At 35.9% G+C, this 16,136-nt stretch overlaps 1 protein-coding gene across 4 annotated transcripts in view; it reads left to right on the top strand.

The window, feature by feature from the left end:
• Positions 1-16,136, top strand: part of MACROD2 (mono-ADP ribosylhydrolase 2) — a 2,172,380-nt gene that overhangs the window by 1,985,908 nt on the left and 170,336 nt on the right. The gene's annotated exons all lie outside the window — the stretch shown is intronic.

The following is a 16,136-nucleotide window of genomic DNA, read 5'->3' as shown; positions in this document are numbered from 1 at the left end:
CTGTTTATTAAGGAGGAAAAATTGGATCCTTTTTCATTTTTTAAACAGGCCAGGATATGGTCAATTTTTTAGGCAGTTCTAGTGTCCCATGCATCCCTGCAGGAGCCTGGAGATAAATCAAAGATTATTATTTGTATATTACTTAATACTTTTTATTGTTTCCAAATTGCTTCCAGCACCATCCCCCCAACACACACACACACACACACACACTCTCTCTCTCTCTTTTAATCCTCATTGTAAGGATAAACATCAGATAAAGATTTATTTGTTTCTGAGGGCTTTTTTTAAGTAAATGAAAAAAAAAAAAAGAGCCATGTTCCCAGTGTGATGTATTTTCTCTTTCTGCAAAGTGGAAAATTGCAGGTTATCTTTGCAAGTAACATTGTCTGAAATTGTGTGATGGTTAAGGTCACGATCAAAGCGCATTGCCCAATGACTAAACTATTGGCTTATTGGGATAATTTGTCCTTCTCTTGAACATATTCCCAGAATCAAACTACTGCAATGGATGATAAAAAAATACTTCCTGCTGGACATTTTATTTTGTTTTGTATCAACTGCAGAGTTCATGTTTAGCTCTCTTCTGCAAAGAAAGGCAGCGTTGAGCAGTGCAAAGAGTCTGGGATTGAACTTCAGAGGGTCTGAGTTCAAACGCGGCTTTGACACTATCTGTGCAGTCCTTCAGCTTGTCTTTCCTTACTATGCCAAACGAGACACTTGGGTTGGACAAGGTCTCTTCTATAGTATCTCTACCTTTTTGAATATCTAAGATTTTTTTTAGGTAACCAGGGTATTGTTTAGGGTTCCAGAAGAACTAACACTTATGAAACTTTACCTAGCTGTGCTAATGCTCTTCTAAAAAGGAACATAATGAGGAATCTGTGATTAACTTTCTAAAAATTGCTAGAAATTAAGTGTTTGGGGCAGCTAGGTGAATACCACTCTTGAGTCAAGAAGATCTGAGTTCAAGTGAGACTTCAGAAACTTACTGTGTGACTGTAGGCAAGTCACTTAACCCCTACTTCCTTCAGTTCCTAATCTGTAAAAAGGCGGCTGTTTTTGAGAATGAAATAGCAAAGTATTCTAGTATCTTTGTCAAGAAAATTCCATGGACAAGAGTCCATTAAGATTCATCCATTCATTTATTTATATATTCATTCAAGAAATATTTATTAATCACAGGGGGGGAGAAAAAGAAAAAGAAACCAGAGCCTTTATCTCCAAAATGTTGTATATAGAGCAACAACTAAATCAAAATAGAAAGTATGTATATACACACACATATATATATATGTATATACATACATACATATGTAGTTTGAATAAGGTGTTAATAGAGTTTATGTATGGATGATGTCACTTCTGCCCAAGGGGATCAGGAAAGATTCAATACAGAAATGGCATTTCAACTGAATTTGAAGGATAAGGATGATTTAAAGAGGTGGAGTTAGGATGAGGGGAGAATGCAGAAGAAATCATAAGATGGCTAAAATAGATGTCAGAGGACTTGAAATTCACTTCCCTAATTGACAGATAAGGAAACTGAGTCCTTCAGGGATCAGGGATACTTCCCAACATCATCCAATATTCGAGGCAAATGGAAAAATATAAACAAAGACCCAGAGAATATAGGATGTGTGTAAGGAAAGTAAGTTTTCCACTTCAACTTGAGTAGAAGATGGAAGAGAAAAGAGTGTGAGAAGGCTGAAAAAGCAACTATGGTTGGCCATGAATGCAAGATTAAGGAGCCTGGACTTTTTTTGATTGGCAATGGGGAACATTTAAAGGTTTGCAACGTATTTATAATGTGATAAAAGCCATACATTAGGGAAATTATTCTGATAGTGGTATATAGGGCAAGTTGAAGGGAGGGAGATCAGAGGAAAAAAGTACTTTTCTGAGTTATCTTCCAATTCTGAGATTCTGTGACTGAGGAGCACCTCTGACTGACTTACTAGCTGTGCAGTCTTGGATGAATCACATCCTCTTGGAATCCTCAGTGACCTAATCTAAAAAGGGGTTATCAGCATTCCAGTTACATAGACTTGTGAAGAAAGTGCTTTGTGATGAAAAAGTATTCTGCATGTGAGCCTTTTCTCTTGTGCTCTCTGCTGGTGAGGGTGAACCAGGTACAAACATTAAGCTGCATTTCCTCTGGAGAGTTTCATCCTTCCCATCAAAGGTATGTCATCCTTCAAAGATTTGTTGTTGGTTTTTCTCCCCATCGAGAGCTCCTCTTTTGCCCTTTCAGCTTGTCATGTTATGGGTGATACACTGAAGACTGTTTTCCTCATAACATGTTATTATCAAGGGAACTCCTGAAAGTTACTCTTTTCCCAAAATGAAATGTTTCACTCTCCACCAAAATAAGTTACTTTTTTGAAACCTCTTGACAATGAGCCAGTGATGTGGCTCTGGCTGACCAACCCCAGTGTGGGAAGAGTCACCACAAGCTGTAAAGATTAAGGAAATAATCCTTTCGTTTTCTAAAACAGTCCTGGGGACATCATTGTGTCAGCCACATCATAGCTACATCTAAATGGCAAGCATGTCCTTGGCACTCCAGGATGGCATTATTTGAAGTGAAGAGATATCTTCCTGAGTCTAATTTTCGCCTCTGACACTTAGGAATTACGTGACACTAAGCAGGTCATTTAACCTGCTTTGCCTCAGTTTCCTTATCTGTAAAAAGCTAGAGAAGAAAAATGGCAAAAACAAAGGTATTTTGGTCAAGAAAACTCTGAATAGGGCCATGAAGAGTTGCATACAACTAAAATGATTAAGCAACAACAAATTATTTTTTACAGTACAATAATATTCCATTACATCCCTGAACCAGTTTTTCTAACTATTTGACAATGATGAACATCTTAATAAAATTTTTAATTCTTTTCTACCACAAAGAATACTATTATAAATATTTTGCTATATATAACATCTTTCTTTTTTATTCATTTAATCCAACTTTGAGATTGTAAACTCTTTGAGAATAGGGATTTTCTCTTGTATCTTTTTGTATTCCCAGTGCTTAATATGGTCCCTGGCAAATAGTGAAGACTCTTGAATGCTTAATGATTGATTAATAGAATACTGGGTGACAAAGCCAAGACCCAGAAAGATGAAATAATTTTCCGAATGTATTTAGCATGTTTGTGACTGACCTCATATACAGTGCTTTGTCCAATAGCCACACTACCTCTTGGTTCTATAATTCACCATCCAGTCCTCTGCACACAGTAATGGAGCATTTTATGGACTAACAAATCATTCTTGGTCATAATAAGCAAAGTGGAATAGTGAAAAATGTCCTGGTCCCAGTAAACAAACACAAATTTGAGGTTTAAATCCCCCTTCTGATTCTAGCTATGTGGCCACATAAGTTCTCTGCTTCTTAGTTTCTTCACCTATAAAACCAGGAGATTCCTTCAAACCCTAGGATTCTAAGTAGTTAATACAAATGTCATTTTCCTCATTTTACATAAAATAAAAATAGGGCCCCTGAGGAATGCTTTGTTCTTTTTGAATTTGCTTTCTCTCCAACTAGCTGGACAAATAGATGCCACCAGAGACCCAGGAATCCTGCAGCCCACAGGAATCCCTTGTTTAACTTACAGATGTCCTACAAAACTGGCTATAAATCACTTTTTAGAAATAAAGTGTATCCTATCATATTTCCCTAATGAATTCCATTTTAAAGCTCAGAGAGTATTCCCACAAGGATGAAAATCTCCCTACAGTGTATTGTGGCCATCATTAGGCTGCACTGGTGCTTGATAGGAATCTCAATTTAATAGTATTCTTCTGTAGAGTAACACTCTCCTGACTCTAATTTAAATCAATATCTTTCTACCACCAGCAAGACATCCTTCCTAAGCTCCTTTAGGAGTTGTTTTCTTTGGTGGATTTTTGTACCTCCTTTTTCATTTGACCAATTCTATACTTTACAAAGTGGTTTTTTTTTTCCATTCTTTTGTGCTTCCTTTTCTAAGTTGTTGACTATTGTTTCAAGATTCTCTTATATAATTCTCGTTTGTTTTCCCATTTTTTCTTCTACTTCTCCTGTTTGATTTTTTAAATCCCTTTTGAGCTATTTAAGGAGGAGTTTTTAGGTCTAATACCAATTCATATTTCTTTTTGAAACTTTGCATGAGAGTGTTTTGATATTGTTGACCTCTTCTGAATTTTTTGTTTTTTTTTTAATCTTCCCTCTTGCTCTACTAGCTTTCTATGGTTAAGGCTTTTCCCCCCACTTATTTTCCTTCTTATTTCATTACTTTTAAAGTTGGTCTCTGCTCCTGGGATACAGAGGGAACTGGCCCAAGCTTCTAGCACCATGGACCAGGGAATTGGTCACTGGAATTCTGGGTTGAGCTCTTCGGGGGCTAGTAGGCCTGACCATCATCCTGTTGCCCAGGGGCTGAAGGGCTCACCACTGGTCAGTTGTGTTGCAGGCCTCTTAAGCTAGGATTCCAGCTCCTTAGTTGCTGATCTATGCTGGGGCTAGGAGCCCCAGAATTCATTTTGAAGCATTACTTAAAGTTGCTTTGAGGGAAATTGCAGAACAACTTTCTGCCTTTTCTCTGCATCTTCTTAAGCTCCTTTAGACCAGTAAAAATACTTATTGGGTTTACAGATTTGTTCTCTGCATACTAAAAGCCCCCAAATTTTCTTCCCTTTTTCCTTTTTTGCCTGGTTGTTCACCATGTCTTGTTAGTGCTGAGCTACTTGGGACCAATCCTCACTTCACACATGGTCAGCACCTGGCATTTTATTGGTGTAGGAAGTTCTCTATGGGAAATTCATTTGCCAGAGGAGATCAGTTCCTGCTCTGCAAGTTAGGAATTTTAGAGAGGGACCTGATGCTCTGAGATATTAAGTTACTTTGCCCAGCGTGTCATAGGATGTCACAGGCAGGACTTGAAGCATGTGATCCTGACCCTTAGACCAGCTCTGTAGCAGGACCTTCATGCTACTGACCAAAGGGATCTACACTTTACCTTCACACTCTTGCTCTCCTGAAAATCCCTTAAATTTGAGGCTTCCTGTGTTGTAGGATAAATTAGTTCCCTGCCAGATAAACTTGGACAGTTAAACACATAATGAATGCTTTTTGATTAATTGAATTTACTTATAACAAGGGGCTCCTATACACATGCTCCCATACCTGTTTTGGGAATAGAAAGGGCTGATTAACAGCTAGTGATTGTAGCTGTCCGTATTCTGCAAATCACTCCAATATAGCATATGACAGATGGGGAAATCATCCCAGCTACACTGTTTATAACACTCTCCTACCCTTCCAACCCCCACAGGACCTTATCCCTGCTTTGGCTTGCTCCAAAAATGGCTTCCTTCCATAGTACTCACAGCAGTGTCCACTGCTATTAACTGGAAAACTTTTGCATAGGATCACACACATTTTGAGCTGGAAAGGACATTAGCGACCATCTAATTCAGTAACATCATTTTTATAAATGATGAAACAAAGCCAAAAGATTTTAACCATTTGCCAATAGACTGTAAATTCCTTAAAAGGGAGAGAAAAATTGTTTTGTTTTGCTTTGCTTTGCCTTGCAAACCCAAAACTAACTCCATATCTCACATTTAATAAAGGCTTGTTGAATTAAATTGTGCTGCCCCACACAAGAAAGCAGCCAAGACAGATTTGAACCCCGCTTATCCAATCTTTGAATCCTAAATTCTTTCTATCATACATTATGTGGGATGTGTGTGTATTTAATTTCAGCCCAGCTGTCAGATGCAGCCTGTTAGTCTTCCAAGGCTTGAGAGTAATTGGTTATTATTTACTAGGTAAAATTGATATGAATTTATAGTCATCTGAATTCCATATATGGTGTCTCTCCCCAAACGCTGGAAGGGGAAAGTAAATAATATGACAGTGGAATGCTTATATGGTCACAGAGCAGAAATAGCCCGAGGTCTGTGAGTTTTAAGCTCCATAGTGGATTTTGCTGATATCAAAATAAGCAGGATCTCTTTTGCAGAATGTTATCAGTTTGGCCCATAGAATTAGCTTTTCTTTATTCAATAACCAACTTTCTGGTGCTTAGGGCATTGGACCAAAGTTCAGAGTCATGAAATCTTATGATAAGAAGGAAAAAAATTGTGGATTCTTTGGGGAAAATAAGTTAAAATCAGATGTGTCTAGCATTTGTTTTTACTGTGCATGGCTTTGTATATGTGCCTTTCAAATGACCAAAATACTTTTATTAAAATCCTACTATGTCCCAGGTAATATACTATGTAATCTTAATTATTTTAAAATGGGAAACTACCAAATATTCAATTTGAATAAAATTTTGTATGCCAATTTCAAGAGCAGAATGATCATTTGATTATTCTTTCTGATATTTAGATCTTTTTTGAAATCAGAAAAAATTAAGAGGTAAAATTTCCTGCCATTTAAGACATCTACATATTATAATCATATATATGCATATCTATATAAATACATCAAGATATTGTATAAATAATACTCTGTGTCTGTGCATTTGTGTGTATGTGTGTGTATACAGCAGAAAGATACACAGAGATACACAGATACACAAAGAGGGAAGGAGGGAGGGAAGGAGGGAGAGAAAGAGAGAGAGAGAAAGAGAGAGAGAGAGAGACAGAGAGACAGAGACGGAGACAGAGAGAGAGGAGTCAAAATTTAACTTATAATAATGCTCTGTAAATGTGGTCTTTTGGTACTGGATTTGCTAATTAGAAAAGAGTTAATAAATAAGGGTCAAAATATATTTTTATGAATAAATCTTGGTTGAAAAATATTGTGAAAATTTATAATAAGTTTTCCTACTTCAAAAAATAGAACACAGTGCCTATAATTAAATCTCCTTTTCATTGGAAATCATACAGTGCCTCTGACCCATCATTCTGAATATCATTTCTAATTGTACAGAATGGAGAGGAAAGAAGTGAAGGAAGTTTGGTATGAATCTGTCTGTTTTTCCTGTGAAAAAGTTTTCTTCTATGGTACAAGTATGCTTCTGCAGGGATATTTAGGCATTTGAGGATTGTGGTGAATCAAAGGTTTTCTACAATAAATGGATGAATGATAATTATTAGGAATAAGAACAGTAGCTTATTAATGCTTACAAAAACATTTTTAGCTAAACTTCAGTTTACTGGAAGTCATACCATTGTTTTATAGAAAATACATGATTTTTTACAAGTTGTTTCTATTTTTCAGATATTCTGATTTTGTTTAATTCTTTAAAAATTTAACTTTGCCTATCTGTTTATTTTTCAATACAGAAAACTTAAAAAAATAAGGTATCATCAATTCATATGGAAATATTTTATGTATATGCTACTATTTCTGATTAGCAATGATAAATGTATGAAATAAACATATAATTATAATTAAGATATAAATATTCAATTTACATGAAATAAAATGGCATTACTCAATTCTACTTTTAAAAAGTTTCCTTTGTGAACCTACAATGTAGGACTGACTTATGCCTATTAAAAATATTCCAACTCCATGACAAGCATCACAAGTATAATGATCATCCTAGAACTAATATGGGACTATTTAATTTCCAGAGCACTGGTGTCTTTGCTGTCAAACCTCATTTAGCCTAACACTCAACTACCAGCCAAAGCCTTCAGAACTTTGTAATTGGAACTCAATAACATGATCTTTCAGACAGTGATTTTGGAAGCTATGGTAAATGAGTGTTGGAGTACAAGTTTGATAGGTCCTTTTTTAAATAGGCCTAATAATGTAATCAGGGAAATGCTGAAGATGTAGTTTAAATAGATTTTACCAAATTTTTCATTAAATTTCTCATGGGGTCCATGAAGTTTTTGTGTTTTTAGTTTTTTATAACTATTTAAATAGTGTTTTTTAATAATCCCAAATTCTTTGCTTTATGAATATAAAATATAATTCTCTGTGCATATCCTTTGATCCAGCAATACTATTATTAGATCTATATCACAAAGATATTTTACTGTTCATGGTGATAAAGAATTGGAAATTGAAGGGATGTCTGTGAAGTGAGGAATGGATGAACATGTGGTACATAATTCCAATGGAGTACTATGATAGTATGAGAAATGACAAGCAGGATGATTTCAGAAAAATCTGGAAAGACATATATGAACTGAATCAGAGTAAAATGAGCAGAACCAGGAGAACATAGTAAATCACAACTGCATTACTATAAGATGATCAATTTCTGAATGACTTAACTATGTTCAGCAATACAACAATCCAAGATAATTGCAAAAGATACATGATGAAAAATGATATCTACCTCCAGAAATAGATTCTGATAGAATTTAAATGCAGATTTGAAACATATCATTTTTAACTTTATTTTTTCAAGAGTGGTTTTTTTTTTTTTGGTAAATGCCTAATACAATTACACATGTAATCATATTCTCACAGAGGAAGAAGGAGAGGAAGTGAGGGAGAGAATTTGGAATCCAAAATTTTAAAAAATGAATGATAAAAATTATCTTTACATTTAATTGGGAAAATATAATACTATTCATAAATCAAAAAATATTCTATGGAGAAAATGATAGACTTCATTAGACTGTCAAAGGGAAAAATGACACAGAAAAGGAAAAAGAAAAATCCTGAATCAGAGCTATCTAAAACCAAAATGAACTACCTCAAGAAATACTGGGCTTTCTCTTTTGGGGGGACTTTAAGCAAAGATTGTTGGCTATTCTTGTTCAGATATAAATTGAAGTATATGTTTGTTAAGACCCCTTCCAAATCTGAAATTCTGTGATTTGGAGATTATGTACATGTTCTTCTGTCATGTCATGTTTCAATGAAAGGTTATGGCAGTATGAAGCATACCAACCAATAACCTATGCAATCATCAGAAAGAAGAAAGAACATTTGACTTGTCCAGGGAAGTTTTTTTTTCTGTCCCTCCAAATATTAATGGTTTCTTTTATTATTTTAGAGAAAATACTTCCCTGGACAACTGGACCATTGCTGGAGTGCACCAAAAATTCTGGGAGGCAGAATCTTCTTTCTACTCCTATCATTTTCTCCATGTGTTAAACCATCAGGTATCTTAGTGTTCTGTTACTAACTGGACAGAAGGGACATTCTATCTTTAAGAATGCCAGGCAGCAGTCCATGAATTATATTCATAAGCAGTTTCTTTAATTTAATTTTTTTGACAAGTGCAGTGAAGGGTAAAATCAGCCAGTCATAATTTTGACTCTGCCATCACTCAGATGTGCTTAGTGATTGACCAGCTTAAAGGAAAAAAAGTCAGGTGTGAAGAAAAGAAGCTTTTTCTTTGAGATAACAATATCTTGTCTTATCCTTTGCATTTTGAAATGCTCAAAATCTCTAGCAAAAAAAATAAAATGTAAATAGCCACCCTGAGGATCAGAATTCACAGAAAGATAATTTCCCTCATTGAAATACTATACAGGATGGACCTGCTTTGGTGGCACTCTAAATTAGACCCCTAGTTGAGACTGTGCTGGAATACCTGATAGAGCCCAGAGTGTTTCCATCCTTAATACTTTTTTCTTAAGTTCTCATGGCATTTAAGTCTAATAGTAAGTTTCAGCATCAAGCAGACATTATCTGAGGTACATGATACAAATGGAAATTTGTATTCAGAAAACATGGATCCTTGTCACAGGAGCCATCTCTGTGGTTACCTGCAAAAAATATTTGGGAAAGATATGTATTAGTAAAGAGCCTCCCTAGAGATTGTTGATACATTAGGGAGATGACAGCCTACATGGTATAATTTCAGAAGTAGAGAAGACCTTTCAACCACACCCAAATTCTATCCCTTATTAATTAATACTTACTTTTAATACCATACAAAGCTTTTCATACTAAGAGCTTAGATTACATTTACAATACAAATACCCTCTAAAGAGATAGCACTATATTAATATGTTCTTGGGTATAAAATAACTGGAATAAAATCCTTCTATTGATTTTTTTTCTTTTTGTTTGTTTTTAATCTTTATTTTTATGGGGAGGAGGAACAAAGGAGCACAAGAAGCTGAAATAAAAGAAAGTAGAGGAGTGTAAAGAAGATAAGGGAAAGTACAGGATAATGAGGCTGGATCAGCTAAAGAAGATCTTTTTTCCCCACAATTTTTCTAGTGGTTGACTGATCAGGGCAATTTTATATTTCTCCCTCATGGCCTCATAACATTTCAGAATAAAACATAAGCTTTCTCTTCAAACCACAGAGTGCAAAAAGAAAGAATTCTCTCTCGTGATCCTAATAGCATTGATAAGGAGGTTAATATCCAGAAGAGGACAATCAGAATAGGGAAGGTACATAAGTATTAGTTCAAGAAACTATTTAGCCTAGAGAATAGAAAATTCAGAGGGTGAGGAGGGAGGAGAAGAAAGGAACCTGCTGTCTGCTTTTAGGTATTGGAAGGATAATTATGTGGAAGAGCAGTTACCCCCAGAGGGTCAGGTGGGGAGGAGAGGCTGGTCTGGGAAGTCCTAATGCTTATGAGTGGAGCCCCTGGACAATTGATTCACTTTCTGGTTTGCATAAGGAAACTAGATGTACTCCCATTTATTTAAAAAGGAAGTAAATATTTATTAAATTCCTACTATGTGCCAATCGTGCATTTTACTAATTCTATCTCACTTGATCCTTGCAACAACCCTGCAAGGTAGCTGCTATTGTGATCTCCACTTTACAATAGAAGTAAATGGGCAGAGACTAAATGTCTGTGGTCAAATTTGAACTCACATCTTCCTGATGCTAAACCCAATCATCTTGCCACCTAGCCCAATTTTTTGGTTTTATAACATAATCTTTGTTTTTGGACAGAAATAGTTTTAAAGCATTTGCCATATGTTATTACTTGCAGAGATGGCATTTACAGGGTCGTAGATTTAGATTTGAATTTTTCAGAAGCAAAACGTTTTTTTTAATGTTCCCATTTTGACTAATCTTTGATTTGCAATATGCTCACAGTTTTTGCTATTTTATTTCAAAATTTTAGTTTTACATGATAACAAAGCCATGAATTTTTAAGACTTTAAAACCAACTCCATATACCAGCATTACTCAGATACTCCCCATAGTTTCTAAGCACCTTTCCAAAGTACTTCTGTTTTCTCCTAACTTTTGTCACACATGGCACATAAGTGTCAATTCTAGAAAATAATCTTATCTCTAGAGATATTATTGCTTGGAAAAATATTATACAGAGAGAGCTTGCTACTGTATTCCCATTAGGCAAAACCTCTGTTAGGGTCACTAGAAATATCTTTCCAAACTCCATCCTTGGAAATCCCTGCTGGCCACAAATAATCTTTGTTGTTGCAGGCATTAAGGTATGCTTATTCTCTGAACCAAAGCAACAAGAGCAACAACAACTACAAAAATGGCATGGTATAAAAACTGGAGAGGTCAGAGAGAGGTGGTACAGAAACATATCAAAGTTTTTCTTACTATACAATCACTGGGATGAAATGTTGAACCCTAAAGGAGATGGGTGTATATTCAGCACTTCATTCAAAAATGCAAAGAAAATAATTGGGGTTCCTTACGACAGCCTGGAGAGTGAAATAGCCAAGAAAAATCACCTGTCCAAAGGTCAGAGTTTTTTTTCTTTCAGACCACTGCTGTGAAACTGCTTGGTCATTGCTGCCATATTATATGAAATGAATTATCTCATCAGCAGACAATGGGGGAATAGTCTAGTTGATTTTTTAAAATTTCATTTGAAGTTAAACTCTACGTATTTATAGTTTTAGTTTAGTTTAGATATAGTTTATAGTTATAAGTATTATTATTGTCCTGGAGGTGACCTAGACCTGTGATATTACTGGAATAAGAAACTTCTGGATGTTGAAACTCCAGTCACCAGAAGATATCAGCAAACTATCTGGAACAACATCACCTCGGGGTTAAGGAGTAATAATGCACATTTATGTAGTGCTGTAAGACTTACAACATGAGAAATGTATGTGCATGTGTGTGTATTATTCAGTCCTTAAAACAATGCTACCTACCCCTCCAAAAAAGATACTATTATTAACTTCCTCATAGAAAATAGGAGGCAGGCTGAAAAAAGTTAGGAAACCAACTTAAGGTCCCACAGCTCAGTAATTATGTCAGGTACAATTTGAACTCCGTTCCTTCCAATTCTAGGTCTGAGACTCTATCTACTATTGTACCTAAACGTTAAGCTGAGCTATCTTTTATTGCTTAGGCTCTACCAAGGCATAAGAAGGATAAAAGCCTGTTAGCAGGGTTGAGGCTAAGAATTTGTCAGTCAGATAACTCAAGAGGTAGCCATCCAAAAATCAATCATTATTCAAAGGGGCTTTTTAAGGAGCCTATCAATTATTCAAGCAGTGGGTGTAATCAAATGACTTATGAAGCAAGTAAGGGCTCACCCTAAGTCACAGCTCCACAAAGCGCAGATATATAGGTATATTTTAACTATGTAATATATAGTATGTATATAATATATACACAAAATACACACATATATGTATTATGCATGTAGTATATTATGTGTACTATAGTATATAAAATATACTATATATGTATATATACACTATGTAGTACATTGAATATGTATACTATATGTAATTAATATATGCTATGCATATATATACATTATGCATCTAGTATATTGAATATGTATACTATGTGTATATAATATATGCTAGACATGTAAATATTATATGTTTGCACATTGTAGATATTATATTGTATATAGATATACATGCATTCACATAGTTATTCAATCATTTTAGTCATATTTTTGTGACTATTTGTGACCCTATTTAGGACTTTCTTGGCAAAGATACTAGAGTTGTGTCTACTTTCCTTCTCCTGTTGATTTTACAGATGAGGAAACTGAGGCACACAGTTAAGTGACTTGCCCAGGTTACAGAACTACTAAGTATTTGAGGCCAAATTTTAACTCGGGAAGATGAGACTTTCTGACTCCAGGCCCTGCTCTCTATCTACTGCACCACCTAGTTGCCCAACCCTGGTAGACATCCAGACTTCTGCGTGCAAGGAGAGCCACTGCCGAGGTACCTGCCACTCGCCAGCAGAACCAGAGGCTCTTGCTTACAAGAACCCTCCCCTGTTTGAGGGAGGCTGATTAAATCTCTAACCCCCGACTTGGGTCATCTGTACACACATGCAGTGGGTACTAGGGGAAACAGTGAAGAGAGTGCTAGATCCAAGAAAGGCTCACCTTCCTGAGCTCAAATCTGTCCTCAGACACTTATCCCCTAACCCACACTGCTGCTGCCCCAGCACAAAAGGCAGAGACGGTGGAGGAGAGCTACAGCGGATGGGTTAGGGAAGTTAGGATCAGCCTGGTCCTGTCCCACAGGAGCCAGGCTCCTTCAGGCCCATCAGGGGCAGTGAGTCTGGCTGACTAAGTGCCCTGTGTACTAGCAGAGAGTGTGGGGCTGGGGGCTGCGGCTCTGAGAAGAAAGAAGCTCCATGTGTAGTTTCCCTTAGCCCTTAAATCTCTTCCTGATCCTAGAATGAGCACTTTATAAAGGGAAATGAACTTCTCAGGCCACTCAAAAGCTTGTTAGTTCACAGTCAGGGGAGCCCAGCAGAGCCTTGGGAGCAGATAAATGCCATTACTGGTAGGCAAAGGGGGTACTGGGCTAGCAATTTTGGGTGGGAAGAAGTAAGATTATAATTGCTAGTGGGATGATAAACTTGCTCTCAACCTTTGACAGAAATGGCTTTCACAGAAGGGAGGAACCTTGGTATGACTGGGGAAAATACTTCCTCTTGGTGTCCAAAGACCTGTGTCTGAATCCACGTTCTAGTCACATGTGTCTAAATCTAGATTAAGCTTACTGTGCCTCGCCCCGCCCACGGTGGGTTTTTGCCAGCAGGTAAATCTCAAAACCTTAGAAACTGGGGAGAGAGTGGACTCCAAACCCAGTAAGATCCAGGGGTAGGGAGGGTAAAGCTGCATTGTGAGGCTCCCATGGGCAGCTAGGTGGTTCAGTGAATGGAGCAGCAGGCCTGGAATCAGAAAGACTTGTTTTCAAATCTGTTTTTAGACAAACACTAGCTGTGTTACTTTACCTTTGTCTGCCTCCAATTCCTTAACCATAAAATGGAAATAATAACTGTCCCTGCCCCCTACTACCCAGGCTTGTTGTAAGGATCAAATGTGATATTTGGAAAATACCTTAGACAGTTCCTGGCATAAAACGGGAACTTAATAAATGCTCATTCTATATTTTCCTTTATGTGCCTATTTGAGGTAGGGTACAGGGGAAAAAAGATAAGGGGAGGGGATAACTGTGGTATCTCTTTCCCCTTATGTTTGGCATCCTGGGGGCAATAACCATGGGAGCTGATAGTCTCGTTTTTTGTTTTTGTTTTTAAGTCCTAGGCATTGTCCCAGGGATAGGCCTCAGAAGTAAAATTGTCAGTAAGTTGTTTCCTCAAAATAACCCAGCTATTAACTGAAACTTAGAGAAGAACATGCTTCTTACAGGAGTAAATGTACTCTGCATGAGTAGTGACATTGGAGATGTATATATATACATCTATATCTATATATGTATATGTACATAGACACACACACACACACACACACATATATATATATATATATTTAAAAGATTGTTATAGGTATAGCTATATGAAAAATTTCTCAGGCTATAGCACATAAACTCCATAAACAGAAGGATTAAAAAAAAAAAAAAGATTTACATTTTGAGGAAGGATTTAGGATTTTTTAGGAGAAAATCAAAGAATGTTTTGTAAAATAGAACAGGAGGGTAAGCGGTTAACTTTGAAAATGTAATTTCCAGATGAAAGAACTTTAGAATTGGAAGCTGCCTCAAAGGTTATTTAGCATGATAACCTCGTTTTACAAAAGAGGAACCTAACGTCCAGGAAGAGTTTAATTGATTCCTGAGGTCATGCAACTAGTAAAGTGTCAGAACCAGGACTGAGTGTATTTTTAAGATTATGTCTTACAACAGTTTTTGTTTATTTTCCTGTACTTTATAAAAATTCTTTCAAAGTTACTCATCTGGTTTATAACTATTTTTATCTTTTTAAATTTTATTGACAACTTTTGTTTTACTTGACAAACATTTCCAGATCACTTCCATTCCTTGAGAACTCTCTTCTAACAAAATAAAACAATTATGCAAATTTTACCACAAAATGACTTTATATGAAAGTATATGTTACAGTCTATATTTGTAGCACCCTGTTTATTTTAAAGTGTTTTTAATTAACAGGAAAAGATTTTTTTTTCCTCCTACTCTCTAAAAAAGAGAAAAAGAGAGAAAAAAAGAAAAACATTTCTTGTAACAAATATGTTAGTCAAGGAAAACAAATTCCCAAAGGCAATATATACAGACATAGACACACACACGTGCACATATTTACATACATGTATGTGTATTATTATGAATATGTATTAATACACTTAGATATACATACATTTATACACATATATGTACACATGCATGTACATACACACATCAGTCATTTACCAAATTGCTACTGTGTGTTATAGACAAGGAGCTTATATTCTCTCTAGACTTCCTATCATAAAAAGAAGTAAAGTTATTCTGGTATGACTTATATGAAGTCAAGTTCTTCTCCTTGTGAGGAATGATTCCTTTTCTAAGTGTTCAGTAGCCCAACTTTTAATTACAATCCAGAATTCTTCTAAGAATTAAAATCAAGCTCATTCCCTAGAGTTTGTAGACTATAGCCTAAGGTCAACTAACCCCTATTTTTAAAATCAGGATATGTGCCCTTTTCACTGTAAATTACTGTTGAAAGCTCTTGAATTCATCAAGAACCCGTACGTATTTTCTTACTATCACTCTCTTTTATGGATACCAACTTTTAGCAATTTTTATTCTCCAATTCAAAGATCATTCTCCTTGGTAAAGATAATATAAGCAAAATTTTAAAACTTCCATTTTCTTACATCATGCTTTTTGTTATCCTTTCTACCCAAAGTTCCTGTTCTAACCCTACTCTAATCCCCCTTCCTAAAACAGACTAAACAAAGAGAACAGAAAAAGGTAGTTTTGTTGTTTTGGGTTTTCCTTACCAACCCCTACCACATCTGAACTTTAGCACTCCAGACTTTACTCGTAAATG

Source organism: Sminthopsis crassicaudata, chromosome 2 (genome assembly GCF_048593235.1).
Source record: "Sminthopsis crassicaudata isolate SCR6 chromosome 2, ASM4859323v1, whole genome shotgun sequence".
NCBI classification, from domain to species: domain Eukaryota; kingdom Metazoa; phylum Chordata; class Mammalia; order Dasyuromorphia; family Dasyuridae; genus Sminthopsis; species Sminthopsis crassicaudata.
This window is presented reverse-complemented; position numbering and strand designations above follow the sequence as displayed.